The 25285-nt window shown below is 53.7% G+C and overlaps 43 non-coding genes across 43 annotated transcripts; 11 read left to right on the forward strand and 32 right to left on the reverse strand.

The window, feature by feature from the left end:
- Positions 1–184: 184 nt before the first annotated feature.
- Positions 185–257, reverse strand: Trnam-cau. Its single transcript has one exon. It is a non-coding gene; the product is annotated as a tRNA-Met (tRNA).
- Positions 258–638: 381 nt separating this feature from the next.
- Trnag-gcc lies at positions 639–709 on the reverse strand. The gene has a single exon. It is a non-coding gene; the product is annotated as a tRNA-Gly (tRNA).
- A 342-nt stretch (positions 710–1051) lies between these two features.
- Trnag-ucc lies at positions 1052–1123 on the forward strand. Its single transcript has one exon. It is a non-coding gene; the product is annotated as a tRNA-Gly (tRNA).
- Positions 1124–1716: 593 nt separating this feature from the next.
- Trnai-aau lies at positions 1717–1790 on the reverse strand. The gene has a single exon. It is a non-coding gene; the product is annotated as a tRNA-Ile (tRNA).
- A 757-nt stretch (positions 1791–2547) lies between these two features.
- On the reverse strand, positions 2548–2620 carry Trnam-cau. The gene has a single exon. It is a non-coding gene; the product is annotated as a tRNA-Met (tRNA).
- A 381-nt stretch (positions 2621–3001) lies between these two features.
- Trnag-gcc lies at positions 3002–3072 on the reverse strand. The gene has a single exon. It is a non-coding gene; the product is annotated as a tRNA-Gly (tRNA).
- A 342-nt stretch (positions 3073–3414) lies between these two features.
- Trnag-ucc lies at positions 3415–3486 on the forward strand. Its single transcript has one exon. It is a non-coding gene; the product is annotated as a tRNA-Gly (tRNA).
- A 593-nt stretch (positions 3487–4079) lies between these two features.
- On the reverse strand, positions 4080–4153 carry Trnai-aau. Its single transcript has one exon. It is a non-coding gene; the product is annotated as a tRNA-Ile (tRNA).
- A 760-nt stretch (positions 4154–4913) lies between these two features.
- Trnam-cau lies at positions 4914–4986 on the reverse strand. Its single transcript has one exon. It is a non-coding gene; the product is annotated as a tRNA-Met (tRNA).
- Positions 4987–5367: 381 nt separating this feature from the next.
- Positions 5368–5438, reverse strand: Trnag-gcc. The gene has a single exon. It is a non-coding gene; the product is annotated as a tRNA-Gly (tRNA).
- A 342-nt stretch (positions 5439–5780) lies between these two features.
- On the forward strand, positions 5781–5852 carry Trnag-ucc. The gene has a single exon. It is a non-coding gene; the product is annotated as a tRNA-Gly (tRNA).
- Positions 5853–6445: 593 nt separating this feature from the next.
- Positions 6446–6519, reverse strand: Trnai-aau. The gene has a single exon. It is a non-coding gene; the product is annotated as a tRNA-Ile (tRNA).
- A 759-nt stretch (positions 6520–7278) lies between these two features.
- Positions 7279–7351, reverse strand: Trnam-cau. The gene has a single exon. It is a non-coding gene; the product is annotated as a tRNA-Met (tRNA).
- A 381-nt stretch (positions 7352–7732) lies between these two features.
- On the reverse strand, positions 7733–7803 carry Trnag-gcc. The gene has a single exon. It is a non-coding gene; the product is annotated as a tRNA-Gly (tRNA).
- A 342-nt stretch (positions 7804–8145) lies between these two features.
- Trnag-ucc lies at positions 8146–8217 on the forward strand. The gene has a single exon. It is a non-coding gene; the product is annotated as a tRNA-Gly (tRNA).
- Positions 8218–8810: 593 nt separating this feature from the next.
- On the reverse strand, positions 8811–8884 carry Trnai-aau. The gene has a single exon. It is a non-coding gene; the product is annotated as a tRNA-Ile (tRNA).
- A 759-nt stretch (positions 8885–9643) lies between these two features.
- Positions 9644–9716, reverse strand: Trnam-cau. Its single transcript has one exon. It is a non-coding gene; the product is annotated as a tRNA-Met (tRNA).
- A 381-nt stretch (positions 9717–10097) lies between these two features.
- On the reverse strand, positions 10098–10168 carry Trnag-gcc. Its single transcript has one exon. It is a non-coding gene; the product is annotated as a tRNA-Gly (tRNA).
- Positions 10169–10510: 342 nt separating this feature from the next.
- On the forward strand, positions 10511–10582 carry Trnag-ucc. Its single transcript has one exon. It is a non-coding gene; the product is annotated as a tRNA-Gly (tRNA).
- A 593-nt stretch (positions 10583–11175) lies between these two features.
- Positions 11176–11249, reverse strand: Trnai-aau. Its single transcript has one exon. It is a non-coding gene; the product is annotated as a tRNA-Ile (tRNA).
- A 764-nt stretch (positions 11250–12013) lies between these two features.
- On the reverse strand, positions 12014–12086 carry Trnam-cau. Its single transcript has one exon. It is a non-coding gene; the product is annotated as a tRNA-Met (tRNA).
- Positions 12087–12467: 381 nt separating this feature from the next.
- On the reverse strand, positions 12468–12538 carry Trnag-gcc. The gene has a single exon. It is a non-coding gene; the product is annotated as a tRNA-Gly (tRNA).
- Positions 12539–12880: 342 nt separating this feature from the next.
- On the forward strand, positions 12881–12952 carry Trnag-ucc. Its single transcript has one exon. It is a non-coding gene; the product is annotated as a tRNA-Gly (tRNA).
- Positions 12953–13545: 593 nt separating this feature from the next.
- On the reverse strand, positions 13546–13619 carry Trnai-aau. Its single transcript has one exon. It is a non-coding gene; the product is annotated as a tRNA-Ile (tRNA).
- Positions 13620–14382: 763 nt separating this feature from the next.
- On the reverse strand, positions 14383–14455 carry Trnam-cau. Its single transcript has one exon. It is a non-coding gene; the product is annotated as a tRNA-Met (tRNA).
- Positions 14456–14836: 381 nt separating this feature from the next.
- Trnag-gcc lies at positions 14837–14907 on the reverse strand. Its single transcript has one exon. It is a non-coding gene; the product is annotated as a tRNA-Gly (tRNA).
- Positions 14908–15249: 342 nt separating this feature from the next.
- Trnag-ucc lies at positions 15250–15321 on the forward strand. The gene has a single exon. It is a non-coding gene; the product is annotated as a tRNA-Gly (tRNA).
- A 593-nt stretch (positions 15322–15914) lies between these two features.
- On the reverse strand, positions 15915–15988 carry Trnai-aau. Its single transcript has one exon. It is a non-coding gene; the product is annotated as a tRNA-Ile (tRNA).
- Positions 15989–16751: 763 nt separating this feature from the next.
- Positions 16752–16824, reverse strand: Trnam-cau. Its single transcript has one exon. It is a non-coding gene; the product is annotated as a tRNA-Met (tRNA).
- Positions 16825–17205: 381 nt separating this feature from the next.
- Positions 17206–17276, reverse strand: Trnag-gcc. Its single transcript has one exon. It is a non-coding gene; the product is annotated as a tRNA-Gly (tRNA).
- Positions 17277–17618: 342 nt separating this feature from the next.
- Positions 17619–17690, forward strand: Trnag-ucc. Its single transcript has one exon. It is a non-coding gene; the product is annotated as a tRNA-Gly (tRNA).
- A 593-nt stretch (positions 17691–18283) lies between these two features.
- Positions 18284–18357, reverse strand: Trnai-aau. The gene has a single exon. It is a non-coding gene; the product is annotated as a tRNA-Ile (tRNA).
- Positions 18358–19122: 765 nt separating this feature from the next.
- Positions 19123–19195, reverse strand: Trnam-cau. Its single transcript has one exon. It is a non-coding gene; the product is annotated as a tRNA-Met (tRNA).
- A 381-nt stretch (positions 19196–19576) lies between these two features.
- On the reverse strand, positions 19577–19647 carry Trnag-gcc. Its single transcript has one exon. It is a non-coding gene; the product is annotated as a tRNA-Gly (tRNA).
- Positions 19648–19989: 342 nt separating this feature from the next.
- On the forward strand, positions 19990–20061 carry Trnag-ucc. Its single transcript has one exon. It is a non-coding gene; the product is annotated as a tRNA-Gly (tRNA).
- A 593-nt stretch (positions 20062–20654) lies between these two features.
- On the reverse strand, positions 20655–20728 carry Trnai-aau. Its single transcript has one exon. It is a non-coding gene; the product is annotated as a tRNA-Ile (tRNA).
- A 764-nt stretch (positions 20729–21492) lies between these two features.
- Positions 21493–21565, reverse strand: Trnam-cau. Its single transcript has one exon. It is a non-coding gene; the product is annotated as a tRNA-Met (tRNA).
- A 381-nt stretch (positions 21566–21946) lies between these two features.
- Trnag-gcc lies at positions 21947–22017 on the reverse strand. The gene has a single exon. It is a non-coding gene; the product is annotated as a tRNA-Gly (tRNA).
- A 343-nt stretch (positions 22018–22360) lies between these two features.
- On the forward strand, positions 22361–22432 carry Trnag-ucc. The gene has a single exon. It is a non-coding gene; the product is annotated as a tRNA-Gly (tRNA).
- Positions 22433–23025: 593 nt separating this feature from the next.
- Positions 23026–23099, reverse strand: Trnai-aau. The gene has a single exon. It is a non-coding gene; the product is annotated as a tRNA-Ile (tRNA).
- Positions 23100–23862: 763 nt separating this feature from the next.
- Positions 23863–23935, reverse strand: Trnam-cau. Its single transcript has one exon. It is a non-coding gene; the product is annotated as a tRNA-Met (tRNA).
- A 381-nt stretch (positions 23936–24316) lies between these two features.
- Trnag-gcc lies at positions 24317–24387 on the reverse strand. Its single transcript has one exon. It is a non-coding gene; the product is annotated as a tRNA-Gly (tRNA).
- Positions 24388–24729: 342 nt separating this feature from the next.
- Positions 24730–24801, forward strand: Trnag-ucc. Its single transcript has one exon. It is a non-coding gene; the product is annotated as a tRNA-Gly (tRNA).
- The last annotated feature ends 484 nt before the right edge of the window (positions 24802–25285 follow it).

Below are 25285 nucleotides of genomic sequence, written 5' to 3' on the forward strand. Positions count from 1 at the left end.
CAAACGTCGCAGAGCAATGCTTTTGGCTTCATGCTCTGCTGGAAGAAGAGGAAAAGGGAAGCTGTAAGTAGCAATAACAGGAAGTAAACATTTTCCCGCTGAAGCGTTGAAACGTTGTGGATAACAAACAAGAAATACGTTGGCGCCCTAGCAACAGCACCACCATCAGTCACAGAAAATTAAATGCCCCGGGTGAGGATCGAACTCACGACCTTAAGATTATGAGACTTACGCGCTGCCTACTGCGCTACCGAGGCACGGGTGCACCGCTTGTCCTGCAAACTGGGTAAATGCCGTACCCAATATTAGACGTAGAGACACTGTACTTCCTGGATAACGTGTTCTGTTGCTACACGTGCACTGCCGGCCCAGTTGATTGCGGTGCTGCTGCAGCTGTTGCAACGATAGGCAGCACTCCTTGTCGTTAAAGTTCAGAGCCTCGGAGGCACCCGGACCCGGCAACTTGTGAGGCCAGGCCGACGCTAGTCTGTAGAACATGATGCGAGCGTCCTAGTGGGGACCCGCGAGTGCTGCGTTCTCGGTCCTTCTCAAGGGAAATCCAGCTACACATTCTTGTGGATCGTGCATCTCAAGCGCTCAAGCCACGCGGCAGCATCATCGCGGGAAAAGCAAAATGATGCATCGGCCGGGAATCGAACCCGGGCCGCCCGCGTGGCAGGCGAGCATTCTATCACTGAACCACCGATGCTGGGGCCAGCGGTAACTTGACGCTGCTTCCCGAGCAGATGTCTCAAGGGAAAGTGGGACTGCCGTCAAGCGCCGTAGCATTCTGTGGGAAAGATGCTGCAGACGCTGAATCCTGCACTGCACTGCTTAAAAATGCCGCCAGAACGCGGTCCTCTGCGTACTCTTGCGTCGCCGGCGCCCAACTCTTGCCAAAGGATGCGAAATGTGCGCGGATACGCTGTCCGAATGCGTCTGGATGTGCTCCCCTAGCCTGCCTCGAAATGCGCCTGCCAGGTACGATCACCTTCGGCCGCTGCCGACTGGCGGGAAGCCGATACAGCGCGGACGCGCTGCGCTCGCTTGTGCGGTGGTGGTGTAATGGTCAGCATAGTTGCCTTCCAAGCAGTTGATCCGGGTTCGATTCCCGGCCACCGCAGCAGGCTTTTAATTTCGCGTATGAGTACTTTTGCCACGCGCTCTTAAATTATTGTTTTTTCGCCCTCTTACTCGCTGCATACCAGCCCTTAGTGTGTCTCGACTTGTCTCGACTTTGCTCAGCTGACGCGAGAGCTGACGCTCTCAAATCGGCCTTTATCAAAACGACAAGCACGAGAAACGACTGAGAGAGCTAAGGAGAGGCGAGGCGATGGACACACAGCACGTCCCCTTCATTTCACGGTGGCGTCTCCCTGACCGAATCGGGCTGTAGCTCCGAAAACAAAGGAGAAACAAAAATAGGAAGTAAAAGTGCAAATAGTGCCCTGTGTTCCCATGCGCTCACCCGCCCAAGTACTGACAAGGGCCAAAGTTGTTACGCATCGGCAATCGGACACTTTCTTTCATTTTCTCTTTATCGGTTGAGAACCAGTGTATTCAAGATATTATGGCCATTGCCGAGTGAATGCTGTAGCGCTTCCCGACGAGTCGGGTTCGGATCCTCTGTCAACTTCCACGCAGGGTGATGATCTTCTGGTCATCACACTCGCCAGCTGAAATCGGCGCTGCCTTTTCGTAGTAGTAAAAGAGTAGTGGCCCGTGGGGGGATCGAACCCACGACCTTCGCGTTATTAGCACGACGCTCTAACCAACTGAGCTAACGGGCCTCGGCAGATGCAGTTGCTCAGCCCTACGCTGGAAACAGGTGGCATGAAGCCATACACCATTTCTATGGTCGTCGTGTGTCTGCTTCCCTAGTCTATATTCTGCTGACGGTCACGAAACAGTAGCTATATTGCGAGCAGGACGGGAAACGGCCGCTCGGACAGCTCAAACCTGTCACGATTCGTGTGGAAAAAATTCCGTTCCGGTACCGGGAATCGAACCCGGGCCTCCTGGGTGAAAGCCAGGTATCCTAGCCACTTTTTTTTTTTTTTTTTTTTTTTTAAATCTCGTTTTGATTCCTTTTGTTCGTTGCATCTGCTCGGGGCGGACGTCGTAAGACAGCCGTATAGTTCGTTGTTGATCGATTAGCTCAGTTTTTTTTATTACAGAGGGCTGCTAACCCTCTGACCGAACACACTGAGCTACCGTGCCGGCGCCACTAGACCACACCGGATGTGGCCGTTTCGTTCGACCGTTCGTACGGTCGCTTGTCGCATTTCGTGTCGAGTGCCGCGTCGGCGCCCCTCTCTCTTTGCGAGCATCTTTGCACATAGTGACTGGCAAGGCGCGCACCTCAAACGTCGCAGAGCAATGCTTTTGGCTTCATGCTCTGCTGGAAGAAGAGGAAAAGGGAAGCTGTAAGTAGCAATAACAGGAAGTAAACATTTTCCCGCTGAAGCGTTGAAACGTTGTGGATAACAAACAAGAAATACGTTGGCGCCCTAGCAACAGCACCACCATCAGTCACAGAAAATTAAATGCCCCGGGTGAGGATCGAACTCACGACCTTAAGATTATGAGACTTACGCGCTGCCTACTGCGCTACCGAGGCACGGGTGCACCGCTTGTCCTGCAAACTGGGTAAATGCCGTACCCAATATTAGACGTAGAGACACTGTACTTCCTGGATAACGTGTTCTGTTGCTACACGTGCACTGCCGGCCCAGTTGATTGCGGTGCTGCTGCAGCTGTTGCAACGATAGGCAGCACTCCTTGTCGTTAAAGTTCAGAGCCTCGGAGGCACCCGGACCCGGCAACTTGTGAGGCCAGGCCGACGCTAGTCTGTAGAACATGATGCGAGCGTCCTAGTGGGGACCCGCGAGTGCTGCGTTCTCGGTCCTTCTCAAGGGAAATCCAGCTACACATTCTTGTGGATCGTGCATCTCAAGCGCTCAAGCCACGCGGCAGCATCATCGCGGGAAAAGCAAAATGATGCATCGGCCGGGAATCGAACCCGGGCCGCCCGCGTGGCAGGCGAGCATTCTACCACTGAACCACCGATGCTGGGGCCAGCGGTAACTTGACGCTGCTTCCCGAGCAGATGTCTCAAGGGAAAGTGGGACTGCCGTCAAGCGCCGTAGCATTCTGTGGGAAAGATGCTGCAGACGCTGAATCCTGCACTGCACTGCTTAAAAATGCCGCCAGAACGCGGTCCTCTGCGTACTCTTGCGTCGCCGGCGCCCAACTCTTGCCAAAGGATGCGAAATGTGCGCGGATACGCTGTCCGAATGCGTCTGGATGTGCTCCCCTAGCCTGCCTCGAAATGCGCCTGCCAGGTACGATGGCCTTCGGCCGCTGCCGACTGGCGGGAAGCCGATACAGCGCGGACGCGCCGCGCTCGCTTGTGCGGTGGTGGTGTAATGGTCAGCATAGTTGCCTTCCAAGCAGTTGATCCGGGTTCGATTCCCGGCCACCGCAGCAGGCTTTTAATTTCGCGTATGAGTACTTTTGCCACGCGCTCTTAAATTATTGTTTTTTCGCCCTCTTACTCGCTGCATACCAGCCCTTAGTGTGTCTCGACTTGTCTCGACTTTGCTCAGCTGACGCGAGAGCTGACGCTCTCAAATCGGCCTTTATCAAAACGACAAGCACGAGAAACGACTGAGAGAGCTAAGGAGAGGCGAGGCGATGGACACACAGCACGTCCCCTTCATTTCACGGTGGCGTCTCCCTGACCGAATCGGGCTGTAGCTCCGAAAACAAAGGAGAAACAAAAATAGGAAGTAAAAGTGCAAATAGTGCCCTGTGTTCCCATGCGCTCACCCGCCCAAGTACTGACAAGGGCCAAAGTTGTTACGCATCGGCAATCGGACACTTTCTTTCATTTTCTCTTTATCGGTTGAGAACCAGTGTATTCAAGATATTATGGCCATTGCCGAGTGAATGCTGTAGCGCTTCCCGACGAGTCGGGTTCGGATCCTCTGTCAACTTCCACGCAGGGTGATGATCTTCTGGTCATCACACTCGCCAGCTGAAATCGGCGCTGCCTTTTCGTAGTAGTAAAAGAGTAGTGGCCCGTGGGGGGATCGAACCCACGACCTTCGCGTTATTAGCACGACGCTCTAACCAACTGAGCTAACGGGCCTCGGCAGATGCAGTTGCTCAGCCCTACGCTGGAAACAGGTGGCATGAAGCCATACACCATTTCTATGGACGTCGTGTGTCTGCTTCCCTAGTCTATATTCTGCTGACGGTCACGAAACAGTAGCTATATTGCGAGCAGGACGGGAAACGGCCGCTCGGACAGCTCAAACCTGTCACGATTCGTGTGGAAAAAATTCCGTTCCGGTACCGGGAATCGAACCCGGGCCTCCTGGGTGAAAGCCAGGTATCCTAGCCACTTTTTTTTTTTTTTTTTTTTTTTTTTTAAATCTCGTTTTGATTCCTTTTGTTCGTTGCATCTGCTCGGGGCGGACGTCGTAAGACAGCCGTATAGTTCGTTGTTGATCGATTAGCTCAGTTTTTTTTATTACAGAGGGCTGCTAACCCTCTGACCGAACACGCTGAGCTACCGTGCCGGCGCCACTAGACCACACCGGATGTGGCCGTTTCGTTCGACCGTTCGTACGGTCGCTTGTCGCATTTCGTGTCGAGTGCCGCGTCGGCGCCCCTCTCTCTTTGCGAGCATCTTTGCACATAGTGACTGGCAAGGCGCGCACCTCAAACGTCGCAGAGCAATGCTTTTGGCTTCATGCTCTGCTGGAAGAAGAGGAAAAGGGAAGCTGTAAGTAGCAATAACAGGAAGTAAACATTTTCCCGCTGAAGCGTTGAAACGTTGTGGATAACAAACAAGAAATACGTTGGCGCCCTAGCAACAGCACCACCATCAGTCACAGAAAATTAAATGCCCCGGGTGAGGATCGAACTCACGACCTTAAGATTATGAGACTTACGCGCTGCCTACTGCGCTACCGAGGCACGGGTGCACCGCTTGTCCTGCAAACTGGGTAAATGCCGTACCCAATATTAGACGTAGAGACACTGTACTTCCTGGATAACGTGTTCTGTTGCTACACGTGCACTGCCGGCCCAGTTGATTGCGGTGCTGCTGCAGCTGTTGCAACGATAGGCAGCACTCCTTGTCGTTAAAGTTCAGAGCCTCGGAGGCACCCGGACCCGGCAACTTGTGAGGCCAGGCCGACGCTAGTCTGTAGAACATGATGCGAGCGTCCTAGTGGGGACCCGCGAGTGCTGCGTTCTCGGTCCTTCTCAAGGGAAATCCAGCTACACATTCTTGTGGATCGTGCATCTCAAGCGCTCAAGCCACGCGGCAGCATCATCGCGGGAAAAGCAAAATGATGCATCGGCCGGGAATCGAACCCGGGCCGCCCGCGTGGCAGGCGAGCATTCTACCACTGAACCACCGATGCTGGGGCCAGCGGTAACTTGACGCTGCTTCCCGAGCAGATGTCTCAAGGGAAAGTGGGACTGCCGTCAAGCGCCGTAGCATTCTGTGGGAAAGATGCTGCAGACGCTGAATCCTGCACTGCACTGCTTAAAAATGCCGCCAGAACGCGGTCCTCTGCGTACTCTTGCGTCGCCGGCGCCCAACTCTTGCCAAAGGATGCGAAATGTGCGCGGATACGCTGTCCGAATGCGTCTGGATGTGCTCCCCTAGCCTGCCTCGAAATGCGCCTGCCAGGTACGATGGCCTTCGGCCGCTGCCGACTGGCGGGAAGCCGATACAGCGCGGACGCGCCGCGCTCGCTTGTGCGGTGGTGGTGTAATGGTCAGCATAGTTGCCTTCCAAGCAGTTGATCCGGGTTCGATTCCCGGCCACCGCAGCAGGCTTTTAATTTCGCGTATGAGTACTTTTGCCACGCGCTCTTAAATTATTGTTTTTTCGCCCTCTTACTCGCTGCATACCAGCCCTTAGTGTGTCTCGACTTGTCTCGACTTTGCTCAGCTGACGCGAGAGCTGACGCTCTCAAATCGGCCTTTATCAAAACGACAAGCACGAGAAACGACTGAGAGAGCTAAGGAGAGGCGAGGCGATGGACACACAGCACGTCCCCTTCATTTCACGGTGGCGTCTCCCTGACCGAATCGGGCTGTAGCTCCGAAAACAAAGGAGAAACAAAAATAGGAAGTAAAAGTGCAAATAGTGCCCTGTGTTCCCATGCGCTCACCCGCCCAAGTACTGACAAGGGCCAAAGTTGTTACGCATCGGCAATCGGACACTTTCTTTCATTTTCTCTTTATCGGTTGAGAACCAGTGTATTCAAGATATTATGGCCATTGCCGAGTGAATGCTGTAGCGCTTCCCGACGAGTCGGGTTCGGATCCTCTGTCAACTTCCACGCAGGGTGATGATCTTCTGGTCATCACACTCGCCAGCTGAAATCGGCGCTGCCTTTTCGTAGTAGTAAAAGAGTAGTGGCCCGTGGGGGGATCGAACCCACGACCTTCGCGTTATTAGCACGACGCTCTAACCAACTGAGCTAACGGGCCTCGGCAGATGCAGTTGCTCAGCCCTACGCTGGAAACAGGTGGCATGAAGCCATACACCATTTCTATGGTCGTCGTGTGTCTGCTTCCCTAGTCTATATTCTGCTGACGGTCACGAAACAGTAGCTATATTGCGAGCAGGACGGGAAACGGCCGCTCGGACAGCTCAAACCTGTCACGATTCGTGTGGAAAAAATTCCGTTCCGGTACCGGGAATCGAACCCGGGCCTCCTGGGTGAAAGCCAGGTATCCTAGCCACTTTTTTTTTTTTTTTTTTTTTTTTTTAAATCTCGTTTTGATTCCTTTTGTTCGTTGCATCTGCTCGGGGCGGACGTCGTAAGACAGCCGTATAGTTCGTTGTTGATCGATTAGCTCAGTTTTTTTTATTACAGAGGGCTGCTAACCCTCTGACCGAACATGCTGAGCTACCGTGCCGGCGCCACTAGACCACACCGGATGTGGCCGTTTCGTTCGACCGTTCGTACGGTCGCTTGTCGCATTTCGTGTCGAGTGCCGCGTCGGCGCCCCTCTCTCTTTGCGAGCATCTTTGCACATAGTGACTGGCAAGGCGCGCACCTCAAACGTCGCAGAGCAATGCTTTTGGCTTCATGCTCTGCTGGAAGAAGAGGAAAAGGGAAGCTGTAAGTAGCAATAACAGGAAGTAAACATTTTCCCGCTGAAGCGTTGAAACGTTGTGGATAACAAACAAGAAATACGTTGGCGCCCTAGCAACAGCACCACCATCAGTCACAGAAAATTAAATGCCCCGGGTGAGGATCGAACTCACGACCTTAAGATTATGAGACTTACGCGCTGCCTACTGCGCTACCGAGGCACGGGTGCACCGCTTGTCCTGCAAACTGGGTAAATGCCGTACCCAATATTAGACGTAGAGACACTGTACTTCCTGGATAATGTGTTCTGTTGCTACACGTGCACTGCCGGCCCAGTTGATTGCGGTGCTGCTGCAGCTGTTGCAACGATAGGCAGCACTCCTTGTCGTTAAAGTTCAGAGCCTCGGAGGCACCCGGACCCGGCAACTTGTGAGGCCAGGCCGACGCTAGTCTGTAGAACATGATGCGAGCGTCCTAGTGGGGACCCGCGAGTGCTGCGTTCTCGGTCCTTCTCAAGGGAAATCCAGCTACACATTCTTGTGGATCGTGCATCTCAAGCGCTCAAGCCACGCGGCAGCATCATCGCGGGAAAAGCAAAATGATGCATCGGCCGGGAATCGAACCCGGGCCGCCCGCGTGGCAGGCGAGCATTCTACCACTGAACCACCAATGCTGGGGCCAGCGGTAACTTGACGCTGCTTCCCGAGCAGATGTCTCAAGGGAAAGTGGGACTGCCGTCAAGCGCCGTAGCATTCTGTGGGAAAGATGCTGCAGACGCTGAATCCTGCACTGCACTGCTTAAAAATGCCGCCAGAACGCGGTCCTCTGCGTACTCTTGCGTCGCCGGCGCCCAACTCTTGCCAAAGGATGCGAAATGTGCGCGGATACGCTGTCCGAATGCGTCTGGATGTGCTCCCCTAGCCTGCCTCGAAATGCGCCTGCCAGGTACGATCACCTTCGGCCGCTGCCGACTGGCGGGAAGCCGATACAGCGCGGACGCGCTGCGCTCGCTTGTGCGGTGGTGGTGTAATGGTCAGCATAGTTGCCTTCCAAGCAGTTGATCCGGGTTCGATTCCCGGCCACCGCAGCAGGCTTTTAATTTCGCGTATGAGTACTTTTGCCACGCGCTCTTAAATTATTGTTTTTTCGCCCTCTTACTCGCTGCATACCAGCCCTTAGTGTGTCTCGACTTGTCTCGACTTTGCTCAGCTGACGCGAGAGCTGACGCTCTCAAATCGGCCTTTATCAAAACGACAAGCACGAGAAACGACTGAGAGAGCTAAGGAGAGGCGAGGCGATGGACACACAGCACGTCCCCTTCATTTCACGGTGGCGTCTCCCTGACCGAATCGGGCTGTAGCTCCGAAAACAAAGGAGAAACAAAAATAGGAAGTAAAAGTGCAAATAGTGCCCTGTGTTCCCATGCGCTCACCCGCCCAAGTACTGACAAGGGCCAAAGTTGTTACGCATCGGCAATCGGACACTTTCTTTCATTTTCTCTTTATCGGTTGAGAACCAGTGTATTCAAGATATTATGGCCATTGCCGAGTGAATGCTGTAGCGCTTCCCGACGAGTCGGGTTCGGATCCTCTGTCAACTTCCACGCAGGGTGATGATCTTCTGGTCATCACACTCGCCAGCTGAAATCGGCGCTGCCTTTTCGTAGTAGTAAAAGAGTAGTGGCCCGTGGGGGGATCGAACCCACGACCTTCGCGTTATTAGCACGACGCTCTAACCAACTGAGCTAACGGGCCTCGGCAGATGCAGTTGCTCAGCCCTACGCTGGAAACAGGTGGCATGAAGCCATACACCATTTCTATGGTCGTCGTGTGTCTGCTTCCCTAGTCTATATTCTGCTGACGGTCACGAAACAGTAGCTATATTGCGAGCAGGACGGGAAACGGCCGCTCGGACAGCTCAAACCTGTCACGATTCGTGTGGAAAAAATTCCGTTCCGGTACCGGGAATCGAACCCGGGCCTCCTGGGTGAAAGCCAGGTATCCTAGCCACTTTTTTTTTTTTTTTTTTTTTTTTTTAAATCTCGTTTTGATTCCTTTTGTTCGTTGCATCTGCTCGGGGCGGACGTCGTAAGACAGCCGTATAGTTCGTTGTTGATCGATTAGCTCAGTTTTTTTTATTACAGAGGGCTGCTAACCCTCTGACCGAACACGCTGAGCTACCGTGCCGGCGCCACTAGACCACACCGGATGTGGCCGTTTCGTTCGACCGTTCGTACGGTCGCTTGTCGCATTTCGTGTCGAGTGCCGCGTCGGCGCCCCTCTCTCTTTGCGAGCATCTTTGCACATAGTGACTGGCAAGGCGCGCACCTCAAACGTCGCAGAGCAATGCTTTTGGCTTCATGCTCTGCTGGAAGAAGAGGAAAAGGGAAGCTGTAAGTAGCAATAACAGGAAGTAAACATTTTCCCGCTGAAGCGTTGAAACGTTGTGGATAACAAACAAGAAATACGTTGGCGCCCTAGCAACAGCACCACCATCAGTCACAGAAAATTAAATGCCCCGGGTGAGGATCGAACTCACGACCTTAAGATTATGAGACTTACGCGCTGCCTACTGCGCTACCGAGGCACGGGTGCACCGCTTGTCCTGCAAACTGGGTAAATGCCGTACCCAATATTAGACGTAGAGACACTGTACTTCCTGGATAACGTGTTCTGTTGCTACACGTGCACTGCCGGCCCAGTTGATTGCGGTGCTGCTGCAGCTGTTGCAACGATAGGCAGCACTCCTTGTCGTTAAAGTTCAGAGCCTCGGAGGCACCCGGACCCGGCAACTTGTGAGGCCAGGCCGACGCTAGTCTGTAGAACATGATGCGAGCGTCCTAGTGGGGACCCGCGAGTGCTGCGTTCTCGGTCCTTCTCAAGGGAAATCCAGCTACACATTCTTGTGGATCGTGCATCTCAAGCGCTCAAGCCACGCGGCAGCATCATCGCGGGAAAAGCAAAATGATGCATCGGCCGGGAATCGAACCCGGGCCGCCCGCGTGGCAGGCGAGCATTCTACCACTGAACCACCGATGCTGGGGCCAGCGGTAACTTGACGCTGCTTCCCGAGCAGATGTCTCAAGGGAAAGTGGGACTGCCGTCAAGCGCCGTAGCATTCTGTGGGAAAGATGCTGCAGACGCTGAATCCTGCACTGCACTGCTTAAAAATGCCGCCAGAACGCGGTCCTCTGCGTACTCTTGCGTCGCCGGCGCCCAACTCTTGCCAAAGGATGCGAAATGTGCGCGGATACGCTGTCCGAATGCGTCTGGATGTGCTCCCCTAGCCTGCCTCGAAATGCGCCTGCCAGGTACGATCACCTTCGGCCGCTGCCGACTGGCGGGAAGCCGATACAGCGCGGACGCGCTGCGCTCGCTTGTGCGGTGGTGGTGTAATGGTCAGCATAGTTGCCTTCCAAGCAGTTGATCCGGGTTCGATTCCCGGCCACCGCAGCAGGCTTTTAATTTCGCGTATGAGTACTTTTGCCACGCGCTCTTAAATTATTGTTTTTTCGCCCTCTTACTCGCTGCATACCAGCCCTTAGTGTGTCTCGACTTGTCTCGACTTTGCTCAGCTGACGCGAGAGCTGACGCTCTCAAATCGGCCTTTATCAAAACGACAAGCACGAGAAACGACTGAGAGAGCTAAGGAGAGGCGAGGCGATGGACACACAGCACGTCCCCTTCATTTCACGGTGGCGTCTCCCTGACCGAATCGGGCTGTAGCTCCGAAAACAAAGGAGAAACAAAAATAGGAAGTAAAAGTGCAAATAGTGCCCTGTGTTCCCATGCGCTCACCCGCCCAAGTACTGACAAGGGCCAAAGTTGTTACGCATCGGCAATCGGACACTTTCTTTCATTTTCTCTTTATCGGTTGAGAACCAGTGTATTCAAGATATTATGGCCATTGCCGAGTGAATGCTGTAGCGCTTCCCGACGAGTCGGGTTCGGATCCTCTGTCAACTTCCACGCAGGGTGATGATCTTCTGGTCATCACACTCGCCAGCTGAAATCGGCGCTGCCTTTTCGTAGTAGTAAAAGAGTAGTGGCCCGTGGGGGGATCGAACCCACGACCTTCGCGTTATTAGCACGACGCTCTAACCAACTGAGCTAACGGGCCTCGGCAGATGCAGTTGCTCAGCCCTACGCTGGAAACAGGTGGCATGAAGCCATACACCATTTCTATGGTCGTCGTGTGTCTGCTTCCCTAGTCTATATTCTGCTGACGGTCACGAAACAGTAGCTATATTGCGAGCAGGACGGGAAACGGCCGCTCGGACAGCTCAAACCTGTCACGATTCGTGTGGAAAAAATTCCGTTCCGGTACCGGGAATCGAACCCGGGCCTCCTGGGTGAAAGCCAGGTATCCTAGCCACTTTTTTTTTTTTTTTTTTTTTTTTTTTTTTTAAATCTCGTTTTGATTCCTTTTGTTCGTTGCATCTGCTCGGGGCGGACGTCGTAAGACAGCCGTATAGTTCGTTGTTGATCGATTAGCTCAGTTTTTTTTATTACAGAGGGCTGCTAACCCTCTGACCGAACACGCTGAGCTACCGTGCCGGCGCCACTAGACCACACCGGATGTGGCCGTTTCGTTCGACCGTTCGTACGGTCGCTTGTCGCATTTCGTGTCGAGTGCCGCGTCGGCGCCCCTCTCTCTTTGCGAGCATCTTTGCACATAGTGACTGGCAAGGCGCGCACCTCAAACGTCGCAGAGCAATGCTTTTGGCTTCATGCTCTGCTGGAAGAAGAGGAAAAGGGAAGCTGTAAGTAGCAATAACAGGAAGTAAACATTTTCCCGCTGAAGCGTTGAAACGTTGTGGATAACAAACAAGAAATACGTTGGCGCCCTAGCAACAGCACCACCATCAGTCACAGAAAATTAAATGCCCCGGGTGAGGATCGAACTCACGACCTTAAGATTATGAGACTTACGCGCTGCCTACTGCGCTACCGAGGCACGGGTGCACCGCTTGTCCTGCAAACTGGGTAAATGCCGTACCCAATATTAGACGTAGAGACACTGTACTTCCTGGATAATGTGTTCTGTTGCTACACGTGCACTGCCGGCCCAGTTGATTGCGGTGCTGCTGCAGCTGTTGCAACGATAGGCAGCACTCCTTGTCGTTAAAGTTCAGAGCCTCGGAGGCACCCGGACCCGGCAACTTGTGAGGCCAGGCCGACGCTAGTCTGTAGAACATGATGCGAGCGTCCTAGTGGGGACCCGCGAGTGCTGCGTTCTCGGTCCTTCTCAAGGGAAATCCAGCTACACATTCTTGTGGATCGTGCATCTCAAGCGCTCAAGCCACGCGGCAGCATCATCGCGGGAAAAGCAAAATGATGCATCGGCCGGGAATCGAACCCGGGCCGCCCGCGTGGCAGGCGAGCATTCTACCACTGAACCACCAATGCTGGGGCCAGCGGTAACTTGACGCTGCTTCCCGAGCAGATGTCTCAAGGGAAAGTGGGACTGCCGTCAAGCGCCGTAGCATTCTGTGGGAAAGATGCTGCAGACGCTGAATCCTGCACTGCACTGCTTAAAAATGCCGCCAGAACGCGGTCCTCTGCGTACTGTTGCGTCGCCGGCGCCCAACTCTTGCCAAAGGATGCGAAATGTGCGCGGATACGCTGTCCGAATGCGTCTGGATGTGCTCCCCTAGCCTGCCTCGAAATGCGCCTGCCAGGTACGATCACCTTCGGCCGCTGCCGACTGGCGGGAAGCCGATACAGCGCGGACGCGCTGCGCTCGCTTGTGCGGTGGTGGTGTAATGGTCAGCATAGTTGCCTTCCAAGCAGTTGATCCGGGTTCGATTCCCGGCCACCGCAGCAGGCTTTTAATTTCGCGTATGAGTACTTTTGCCACGCGCTCTTAAATTATTGTTTTTTCGCCCTCTTACTCGCTGCATACCAGCCCTTAGTGTGTCTCGACTTGTCTCGACTTTGCTCAGCTGACGCGAGAGCTGACGCTCTCAAATCGGCCTTTATCAAAACGACAAGCACGAGAAACGACTGAGAGAGCTAAGGAGAGGCGAGGCGATGGACACACAGCACGTCCCCTTCATTTCACGGTGGCGTCTCCCTGACCGAATCGGGCTGTAGCTCCGAAAACAAAGGAGAAACAAAAATAGGAAGTAAAAGTGCAAATAGTGCCCTGTGTTCCCATGCGCTCACCCGCCCAAGTACTGACAAGGGCCAAAGTTGTTACGCATCGGCAATCGGACACTTTCTTTCATTTTCTCTTTATCGGTTGAGAACCAGTGTATTCAAGATATTATGGCCATTGCCGAGTGAATGCTGTAGCGCTTCCCGACGAGTCGGGTTCGGATCCTCTGTCAACTTCCACGCAGGGTGATGATCTTCTGGTCATCACACTCGCCAGCTGAAATCGGCGCTGCCTTTTCGTAGTAGTAAAAGAGTAGTGGCCCGTGGGGGGATCGAACCCACGACCTTCGCGTTATTAGCACGACGCTCTAACCAACTGAGCTAACGGGCCTCGGCAGATGCAGTTGCTCAGCCCTACGCTGGAAACAGGTGGCATGAAGCCATACACCATTTCTATGGTCGTCGTGTGTCTGCTTCCCTAGTCTATATTCTGCTGACGGTCACGAAACAGTAGCTATATTGCGAGCAGGACGGGAAACGGCCGCTCGGACAGCTCAAACCTGTCACGATTCGTGTGGAAAAAATTCCGTTCCGGTACCGGGAATCGAACCCGGGCCTCCTGGGTGAAAGCCAGGTATCCTAGCCACTTTTTTTTTTTTTTTTTTTTTTTTTTTTTTAAATCTCGTTTTGATTCCTTTTGTTCGTTGCATCTGCTCGGGGCGGACGTCGTAAGACAGCCGTATAGTTCGTTGTTGATCGATTAGCTCAGTTTTTTTTATTACAGAGGGCTGCTAACCCTCTGACCGAACACGCTGAGCTACCGTGCCGGCGCCACTAGACCACACCGGATGTGGCCGTTTCGTTCGACCGTTCGTACGGTCGCTTGTCGCATTTCGTGTCGAGTGCCGCGTCGGCGCCCCTCTCTCTTTGCGAGCATCTTTGCACATAGTGACTGGCAAGGCGCGCACCTCAAACGTCGCAGAGCAATGCTTTTGGCTTCATGCTCTGCTGGAAGAAGAGGAAAAGGGAAGCTGTAAGTAGCAATAACAGGAAGTAAACATTTTCCCGCTGAAGCGTTGAAACGTTGTGGATAACAAACAAGAAATACGTTGGCGCCCTAGCAACAGCACCACCATCAGTCACAGAAAATTAAATGCCCCGGGTGAGGATCGAACTCACGACCTTAAGATTATGAGACTTACGCGCTGCCTACTGCGCTACCGAGGCACGGGTGCACCGCTTGTCCTGCAAACTGGGTAAATGCCGTACCCAATATTAGACGTAGAGACACTGTACTTCCTGGATAATGTGTTCTGTTGCTACACGTGCACTGCCGGCCCAGTTGATTGCGGTGCTGCTGCAGCTGTTGCAACGATAGGCAGCACTCCTTGTCGTTAAAGTTCAGAGCCTCGGAGGCACCCGGACCCGGCAACTTGTGAGGCCAGGCCGACGCTAGTCTGTAGAACATGATGCGAGCGTCCTAGTGGGGACCCGCGAGTGCTGCGTTCTCGGTCCTTCTCAAGGGAAATCCAGCTACACATTCTTGTGGATCGTGCATCTCAAGCGCTCAAGCCACGCGGCAGCATCATCGCGGGAAAAGCAAAATGATGCATCGGCCGGGAATCGAACCCGGGCCGCCCGCGTGGCAGGCGAGCATTCTACCACTGAACCACCAATGCTGGGGCCAGCGGTAACTTGACGCTGCTTCCCGAGCAGATGTCTCAAGGGAAAGTGGGACTGCCGTCAAGCGCCGTAGCATTCTGTGGGAAAGATGCTGCAGACGCTGAATCCTGCACTGCACTGCTTAAAAATGCCGCCAGAACGCGGTCCTCTGCGTACTCTTGCGTCGCCGGCGCCCAACTCTTGCCAAAGGATGCGAAATGTGCGCGGATACGCTGTCCGAATGCGTCTGGATGTGCTCCCCTAGCCTGCCTCGAAATGCGCCTGCCAGGTACGATCACCTTCGGCCGCTGCCGACTGGCGGGAAGCCGATACAGCGCGGACGCGCTGCGCTCGCTTGTGCGGTGGTGGTGTAATGGTCAGCATAGTTGCCTTCCAAGCAGTTGATCCGGGTTCGATTCCCGGCCACCGCAGCAGGCTTTTAATTTCGCGTATGAGTACTTTTGCCACGCGCTCTTAAATTATTGTTTTTTCGCCCTCTTACTCGCTGCATACCAGCCCTTAGTGTGTCTCGACTTGTCTCGACTTTGCTCAGCTGACGCGAGAGCTGACGCTCTCAAATCGGCCTTTATCAAAACGACAAGCACGAGAAACGACTGAGAGAGCTAAGGAGAGGCGAGGCGATGGACACACAGCACGTCCCCTTCATTTCACGGTGGCGTCTCCCTGACCGAATCGGGCTGTAGCTCCGAAAACAAAGGAGAAACAAAAATAGGAAGTAAAAGTGCAAATAGTGCCCTGTGTTCCCATGCGCTCACCCGCCCAAGTACTGACAAGGGCCAAAGTTGTTACGCATCGGCAATCGGACACTTTCTTTCATTTTCTCTTTATCGGTTGAGAACCAGTGTATTCAAGATATTATGGCCATTGCCGAGTGAATGCTGTAGCGCTTCCCGACGAGTCGGGTTCGGATCCTCTGTCAACTTCCACGCAGGGTGATGATCTTCTGGTCATCACACTCGCCAGCTGAAATCGGCGCTGCCTTTTCGTAGTAGTAAAAGAGTAGTGGCCCGTGGGGGGATCGAACCCACGACCTTCGCGTTATTAGCACGACGCTCTAACCAACTGAGCTAACGGGCCTCGGCAGATGCAGTTGCTCAGCCCTACGCTGGAAACAGGTGGCATGAAGCCATACACCATTTCTATGGTCGTCGTGTGTCTGCTTCCCTAGTCTATATTCTGCTGACGGTCACGAAACAGTAGCTATATTGCGAGCAGGACGGGAAACGGCCGCTCGGACAGCTCAAACCTGTCACGATTCGTGTGGAAAAAATTCCGTTCCGGTACCGGGAATCGAACCCGGGCCTCCTGGGTGAAAGCCAGGTATCCTAGCCACTTTTTTTTTTTTTTTTTTTTTTTTTTTTTTAAATCTCGTTTTGATTCCTTTTGTTCGTTGCATCTGCTCGGGGCGGACGTCGTAAGACAGCCGTATAGTTCGTTGTTGATCGATTAGCTCAGTTTTTTTTATTACAGAGGGCTGCTAACCCTCTGACCGAACACGCTGAGCTACCGTGCCGGCGCCACTAGACCACACCGGATGTGGCCGTTTCGTTCGACCGTTCGTACGGTCGCTTGTCGCATTTCGTGTCGAGTGCCGCGTCGGCGCCCCTCTCTCTTTGCGAGCATCTTTGCACATAGTGACTGGCAAGGCGCGCACCTCAAACGTCGCAGAGCAATGCTTTTGGCTTCATGCTCTGCTGGAAGAAGAGGAAAAGGGAAGCTGTAAGTAGCAATAACAGGAAGTAAACATTTTCCCGCTGAAGCGTTGAAACGTTGTGGATAACAAACAAGAAATACGTTGGCGCCCTAGCAACAGCACCACCATCAGTCACAGAAAATTAAATGCCCCGGGTGAGGATCGAACTCACGACCTTAAGATTATGAGACTTACGCGCTGCCTACTGCGCTACCGAGGCACGGGTGCACCGCTTGTCCTGCAAACTGGGTAAATGCCGTACCCAATATTAGACGTAGAGACACTGTACTTCCTGGATAATGTGTTCTGTTGCTACACGTGCACTGCCGGCCCAGTTGATTGCGGTGCTGCTGCAGCTGTTGCAACGATAGGCAGCACTCCTTGTCGTTAAAGTTCAGAGCCTCGGAGGCACCCGGACCCGGCAACTTGTGAGGCCAGGCCGACGCTAGTCTGTAGAACATGATGCGAGCGTCCTAGTGGGGACCCGCGAGTGCTGCGTTCTCGGTCCTTCTCAAGGGAAATCCAGCTACACATTCTTGTGGATCGTGCATCTCAAGCGCTCAAGCCACGCGGCAGCATCATCGCGGGAAAAGCAAAATGATGCATCGGCCGGGAATCGAACCCGGGCCGCCCGCGTGGCAGGCGAGCATTCTACCACTGAACCACCAATGCTGGGGCCAGCGGTAACTTGACGCTGCTTCCCGAGCAGATGTCTCAAGGGAAAGTGGGACTGCCGTCAAGCGCCGTAGCATTCTGTGGGAAAGATGCTGCAGACGCTGAATCCTGCACTGCACTGCTTAAAAATGCCGCCAGAACGCGGTCCTCTGCGTACTCTTGCGTCGCCGGCGCCCAACTCTTGCCAAAGGATGCGAAATGTGCGCGGATACGCTGTCCGAATGCGTCTGGATGTGCTCCCCTAGCCTGCCTCGAAATGCGCCTGCCAGGTACGATCACCTTCGGCCGCTGCCGACTGGCGGGAAGCCGATACAGCGCGGACGCGCTGCGCTCGCTTGTGCGGTGGTGGTGTAATGGTCAGCATAGTTGCCTTCCAAGCAGTTGATCCGGGTTCGATTCCCGGCCACCGCAGCAGGCTTTTAATTTCGCGTATGAGTACTTTTGCCACGCGCTCTTAAATTATTGTTTTTTCGCCCTCTTACTCGCTGCATACCAGCCCTTAGTGTGTCTCGACTTGTCTCGACTTTGCTCAGCTGACGCGAGAGCTGACGCTCTCAAATCGGCCTTTATCAAAACGACAAGCACGAGAAACGACTGAGAGAGCTAAGGAGAGGCGAGGCGATGGACACACAGCACGTCCCCTTCATTTCACGGTGGCGTCTCCCTGACCGAATCGGGCTGTAGCTCCGAAAACAAAGGAGAAACAAAAATAGGAAGTAAAAGTGCAAATAGTGCCCTGTGTTCCCATGCGCTCACCCGCCCAAGTACTGACAAGGGCCAAAGTTGTTACGCATCGGCAATCGGACACTTTCTTTCATTTTCTCTTTATCGGTTGAGAACCAGTGTATTCAAGATATTATGGCCATTGCCGAGTGAATGCTGTAGCGCTTCCCGACGAGTCGGGTTCGGATCCTCTGTCAACTTCCACGCAGGGTGATGATCTTCTGGTCATCACACTCGCCAGCTGAAATCGGCGCTGCCTTTTCGTAGTAGTAAAAGAGTAGTGGCCCGTGGGGGGATCGAACCCACGACCTTCGCGTTATTAGCACGACGCTCTAACCAACTGAGCTAACGGGCCTCGGCAGATGCAGTTGCTCAGCCCTACGCTGGAAACAGGTGGCATGAAGCCATACACCATTTCTATGGTCGTCGTGTGTCTGCTTCCCTAGTCTATATTCTGCTGACGGTCACGAAACAGTAGCTATATTGCGAGCAGGACGGGAAACGGCCGCTCGGACAGCTCAAACCTGTCACGATTCGTGTGGAAAAAATTCCGTTCCGGTACCGGGAATCGAACCCGGGCCTCCTGGGTGAAAGCCAGGTATCCTAGCCACTTTTTTTTTTTTTTTTTTTTTTTTTTTTTTTTAAATCTCGTTTTGATTCCTTTTGTTCGTTGCATCTGCTCGGGGCGGACGTCGTAAGACAGCCGTATAGTTCGTTGTTGATCGATTAGCTCAGTTTTTTTTATTACAGAGGGCTGCTAACCCTCTGACCGAACACGCTGAGCTACCGTGCCGGCGCCACTAGACCACACCGGATGTGGCCGTTTCGTTCGACCGTTCGTACGGTCGCTTGTCGCATTTCGTGTCGAGTGCCGCGTCGGCGCCCCTCTCTCTTTGCGAGCATCTTTGCACATAGTGACTGGCAAGGCGCGCACCTCAAACGTCGCAGAGCAATGCTTTTGGCTTCATGCTCTGCTGGAAGAAGAGGAAAAGGGAAGCTGTAAGTAGCAATAACAGGAAGTAAACATTTTCCCGCTGAAGCGTTGAAACGTTGTGGATAACAAACAAGAAATACGTTGGCGCCCTAGCAACAGCACCACCATCAGTCACAGAAAATTAAATGCCCCGGGTGAGGATCGAACTCACGACCTTAAGATTATGAGACTTACGCGCTGCCTACTGCGCTACCGAGGCACGGGTGCACCGCTTGTCCTGCAAACTGGGTAAATGCCGTACCCAATATTAGACGTAGAGACACTGTACTTCCTGGATAATGTGTTCTGTTGCTACACGTGCACTGCCGGCCCAGTTGATTGCGGTGCTGCTGCAGCTGTTGCAACGATAGGCAGCACTCCTTGTCGTTAAAGTTCAGAGCCTCGGAGGCACCCGGACCCGGCAACTTGTGAGGCCAGGCCGACGCTAGTCTGTAGAACATGATGCGAGCGTCCTAGTGGGGACCCGCGAGTGCTGCGTTCTCGGTCCTTCTCAAGGGAAATCCAGCTACACATTCTTGTGGATCGTGCATCTCAAGCGCTCAAGCCACGCGGCAGCATCATCGCGGGAAAAGCAAAATGATGCATCGGCCGGGAATCGAACCCGGGCCGCCCGCGTGGCAGGCGAGCATTCTACCACTGAACCACCAATGCTGGGGCCAGCGGTAACTTGACGCTGCTTCCCGAGCAGATGTCTCAAGGGAAAGTGGGACTGCCGTCAAGCGCCGTAGCATTCTGTGGGAAAGATGCTGCAGACGCTGAATCCTGCACTGCACTGCTTAAAAATGCCGCCAGAACGCGGTCCTCTGCGTACTCTTGCGTCGCCGGCGCCCAACTCTTGCCAAAGGATGCGAAATGTGCGCGGATACGCTGTCCGAATGCGTCTGGATGTGCTCCCCTAGCCTGCCTCGAAATGCGCCTGCCAGGTACGATCACCTTCGGCCGCTGCCGACTGGCGGGAAGCCGATACAGCGCGGACGCGCTGCGCTCGCTTGTGCGGTGGTGGTGTAATGGTCAGCATAGTTGCCTTCCAAGCAGTTGATCCGGGTTCGATTCCCGGCCACCGCAGCAGGCTTTTAATTTCGCGTATGAGTACTTTTGCCACGCGCTCTTAAATTATTGTTTTTTCGCCCTCTTACTCGCTGCATACCAGCCCTTAGTGTGTCTCGACTTGTCTCGACTTTGCTCAGCTGACGCGAGAGCTGACGCTCTCAAATCGGCCTTTATCAAAACGACAAGCACGAGAAACGACTGAGAGAGCTAAGGAGAGGCGAGGCGATGGACACACAGCACGTCCCCTTCATTTCACGGTGGCGTCTCCCTGACCGAATCGGGCTGTAGCTCCGAAAACAAAGGAGAAACAAAAATAGGAAGTAAAAGTGCAAATAGTGCCCTGTGTTCCCATGCGCTCACCCGCCCAAGTACTGACAAGGGCCAAAGTTGTTACGCATCGGCAATCGGACACTTTCTTTCATTTTCTCTTTATCGGTTGAGAACCAGTGTATTCAAGATATTATGGCCATTGCCGAGTGAATGCTGTAGCGCTTCCCGACGAGTCGGGTTCGGATCCTCTGTCAACTTCCACGCAGGGTGATGATCTTCTGGTCATCACACTCGCCAGCTGAAATCGGCGCTGCCTTTTCGTAGTAGTAAAAGAGTAGTGGCCCGTGGGGGGATCGAACCCACGACCTTCGCGTTATTAGCACGACGCTCTAACCAACTGAGCTAACGGGCCTCGGCAGATGCAGTTGCTCAGCCCTACGCTGGAAACAGGTGGCATGAAGCCATACACCATTTCTATGGTCGTCGTGTGTCTGCTTCCCTAGTCTATATTCTGCTGACGGTCACGAAACAGTAGCTATATTGCGAGCAGGACGGGAAACGGCCGCTCGGACAGCTCAAACCTGTCACGATTCGTGTGGAAAAAATTCCGTTCCGGTACCGGGAATCGAACCCGGGCCTCCTGGGTGAAAGCCAGGTATCCTAGCCACTTTTTTTTTTTTTTTTTTTTTTTTTTTTTTTAAATCTCGTTTTGATTCCTTTTGTTCGTTGCATCTGCTCGGGGCGGACGTCGTAAGACAGCCGTATAGTTCGTTGTTGATCGATTAGCTCAGTTTTTTTTATTACAGAGGGCTGCTAACCCTCTGACCGAACACGCTGAGCTACCGTGCCGGCGCCACTAGACCACACCGGATGTGGCCGTTTCGTTCGACCGTTCGTACGGTCGCTTGTCGCATTTCGTGTCGAGTGCCGCGTCGGCGCCCCTCTCTCTTTGCGAGCATCTTTGCACATAGTGACTGGCAAGGCGCGCACCTCAAACGTCGCAGAGCAATGCTTTTGGCTTCATGCTCTGCTGGAAGAAGAGGAAAAGGGAAGCTGTAAGTAGCAATAACAGGAAGTAAACATTTTCCCGCTGAAGCGTTGAAACGTTGTGGATAACAAACAAGAAATACGTTGGCGCCCTAGCAACAGCACCACCATCAGTCACAGAAAATTAAATGCCCCGGGTGAGGATCGAACTCACGACCTTAAGATTATGAGACTTACGCGCTGCCTACTGCGCTACCGAGGCACGGGTGCACCGCTTGTCCTGCAAACTGGGTAAATGCCGTACCCAATATTAGACGTAGAGACACTGTACTTCCTGGATAATGTGTTCTGTTGCTACACGTGCACTGCCGGCCCAGTTGATTGCGGTGCTGCTGCAGCTGTTGCAACGATAGGCAGCACTCCTTGTCGTTAAAGTTCAGAGCCTCGGAGGCACCCGGACCCGGCAACTTGTGAGGCCAGGCCGACGCTAGTCTGTAGAACATGATGCGAGCGTCCTAGTGGGGACCCGCGAGTGCTGCGTTCTCGGTCCTTCTCAAGGGAAATCCAGCTACACATTCTTGTGGATCGTGCATCTCAAGCGCTCAAGCCACGCGGCAGCATCATCGCGGGAAAAGCAAAATGATGCATCGGCCGGGAATCGAACCCGGGCCGCCCGCGTGGCAGGCGAGCATTCTACCACTGAACCACCAATGCTGGGGCCAGCGGTAACTTGACGCTGCTTCCCGAGCAGATGTCTCAAGGGAAAGTGGGACTGCCGTCAAGCGCCGTAGCATTCTGTGGGAAAGATGCTGCAGGACGCTGAATCCTGCACTGCACTGCTTAAAAATGCCGCCAGAACGCGGTCCTCTGCGTACTCTTGCGTCGCCGGCGCCCAACTCTTGCCAAAGGATGCGAAATGTGCGCGGATACGCTGTCCGAATGCGTCTGGATGTGCTCCCCTAGCCTGCCTCGAAATGCGCCTGCCAGGTACGATCACCTTCGGCCGCTGCCGACTGGCGGGAAGCCGATACAGCGCGGACGCGCTGCGCTCGCTTGTGCGGTGGTGGTGTAATGGTCAGCATAGTTGCCTTCCAAGCAGTTGATCCGGGTTCGATTCCCGGCCACCGCAGCAGGCTTTTAATTTCGCGTATGAGTACTTTTGCCACGCGCTCTTAAATTATTGTTTTTTCGCCCTCTTACTCGCTGCATACCAGCCCTTAGTGTGTCTCGACTTGTCTCGACTTTGCTCAGCTGACGCGAGAGCTGACGCTCTCAAATCGGCCTTTATCAAAACGACAAGCACGAGAAACGACTGAGAGAGCTAAGGAGAGGCGAGGCGATGGACACACAGCACGTCCCCTTCATTTCACGGTGGCGTCTCCCTGACCGAATCGGGCTGTAGCTCCGAAAACAAAGGAGAAACAAAAATAGGAAGTAAAAGTGCAAATAGTGCCCTGTGTTCCCATGCGCTCACCCGCCCAAGTACTGACAAGGGCCAAAGTTGTTACGCATCGGCAATCGGACACTTTCTTTCATTTTCTCTTTATCGGTTGAGAACCAGTGTATTCAAGATATTATGGCCATTGCCGAGTGAATGCTGTAGCGCTTCCCGACGAGTCGGGTTCGGATCCTCTGTCAACTTCCACGCAGGGTGATGATCTTCTGGTCATCACACTCGCCAGCTGAAATCGGCGCTGCCTTTTCGTAGTAGTAAAAGAGTAGTGGCCCGTGGGGGGATCGAACCCACGACCTTCGCGTTATTAGCACGACGCTCTAACCAACTGAGCTAACGGGCCTCGGCAGATGCAGTTGCTCAGCCCTACGCTGGAAACAGGTGGCATGAAGCCATACACCATTTCTATGGTCGTCGTGTGTCTGCTTCCCTAGTCTATATTCTGCTGACGGTCACGAAACAGTAGCTATATTGCGAGCAGGACGGGAAACGGCCGCTCGGACAGCTCAAACCTGTCACGATTCGTGTGGAAAAAATTCCGTTCCGGTACCGGGAATCGAACCCGGGCCTCCTGGGTGAAAGCCAGGTATCCTAGCCACTTTTTTTTTTTTTTTTTTTTTTTTTTTTTTAAATCTCGTTTTGATTCCTTTTGTTCGTTGCATCTGCTCGGGGCGGACGTCGTAAGACAGCCGTATAGTTCGTTGTTGATCGATTAGCTCAGTTTTTTTTATTACAGAGGGCTGCTAACCCTCTGACCGAACACGCTGAGCTACCGTGCCGGCGCCACTAGACCACACCGGATGTGGCCGTTTCGTTCGACCGTTCGTACGGTCGCTTGTCGCATTTCGTGTCGAGTGCCGCGTCGGCGCCCCTCTCTCTTTGCGAGCATCTTTGCACATAGTGACTGGCAAGGCGCGCACCTCAAACGTCGCAGAGCAATGCTTTTGGCTTCATGCTCTGCTGGAAGAAGAGGAAAAGGGAAGCTGTAAGTAGCAATAACAGGAAGTAAACATTTTCCCGCTGAAGCGTTGAAACGTTGTGGATAACAAACAAGAAATACGTTGGCGCCCTAGCAACAGCACCACCATCAGTCACAGAAAATTAAATGCCCCGGGTGAGGATCGAACTCACGACCTTAAGATTATGAGACCTACGCGCTGCCTACTGCGCTACCGAGGCACGGGTGCACCGCTTGTCCTGCAAACTGGGTAAATGCCGTACCCAATATTAGACGTAGAGACACTGTACTTCCTGGATAATGTGTTCTGTTGCTACACGTGCACTGCCGGCCCAGTTGATTGCGGTGCTGCTGCAGCTGTTGCAACGATAGGCAGCACTCCTTGTCGTTAAAGTTCAGAGCCTCGGAGGCACCCGGACCCGGCAACTTGTGAGGCCAGGCCGACGCTAGTCTGTAGAACATGATGCGAGCGTCCTAGTGGGGACCCGCGAGTGCTGCGTTCTCGGTCCTTCTCAAGGGAAATCCAGCTACACATTCTTGTGGATCGTGCATCTCAAGCGCTCAAGCCACGCGGCAGCATCATCGCGGGAAAAGCAAAATGATGCATCGGCCGGGAATCGAACCCGGGCCGCCCGCGTGGCAGGCGAGCATTCTACCACTGAACCACCAATGCTGGGGCCAGCGGTAACTTGACGCTGCTTCCCGAGCAGATGTCTCAAGGGAAAGTGGGACTGCCGTCAAGCGCCGTAGCATTCTGTGGGAAAGATGCTGCAGACGCTGAATCCTGCACTGCACTGCTTAAAAATGCCGCCAGAACGCGGTCCTCTGCGTACTCTTGCGTCGCCGGCGCCCAACTCTTGCCAAAGGATGCGAAATGTGCGCGGATACGCTGTCCGAATGCGTCTGGATGTGCTCCCCTAGCCTGCCTCGAAATGCGCCTGCCAGGTACGATCACCTTCGGCCGCTGCCGACTGGCGGGAAGCCGATACAGCGCGGACGCGCTGCGCTCGCTTGTGCGGTGGTGGTGTAATGGTCAGCATAGTTGCCTTCCAAGCAGTTGATCCGGGTTCGATTCCCGGCCACCGCAGCAGGCTTTTAATTTCGCGTATGAGTACTTTTGCCACGCGCTCTTAAATTATTGTTTTTTCGCCCTCTTACTCGCTGCATACCAGCCCTTAGTGTGTCTCGACTTGTCTCGACTTTGCTCAGCTGACGCGAGAGCTGACGCTCTCAAATCGGCCTTTATCAAAACGACAAGCACGAGAAACGACTGAGAGAGCTAAGGAGAGGCGAGGCGATGGACACACAGCACGTCCCCTTCATTTCACGGTGGCGTCTCCCTGACCGAATCGGGCTGTAGCTCCGAAAACAAAGGAGAAACAAAAATAGGAAGTAAAAGTGCAAATAGTGCCCTGTGTTCCCATGCGCTCACCCGCCCAAGTACTGACAAGGGCCAAAGTTGTTACGCATCGGCAATCGGACACTTTCTTTCATTTTCTCTTTATCGGTTGAGAACCAGTGTATTCAAGATATTATGGCCATTGCCGAGTGAATGCTGTAGCGCTTCCCGA

This window comes from Schistocerca americana, chromosome 2 (assembly GCF_021461395.2).
Source record: "Schistocerca americana isolate TAMUIC-IGC-003095 chromosome 2, iqSchAmer2.1, whole genome shotgun sequence".
In the NCBI taxonomy this organism is placed as follows: domain Eukaryota; kingdom Metazoa; phylum Arthropoda; class Insecta; order Orthoptera; family Acrididae; genus Schistocerca; species Schistocerca americana.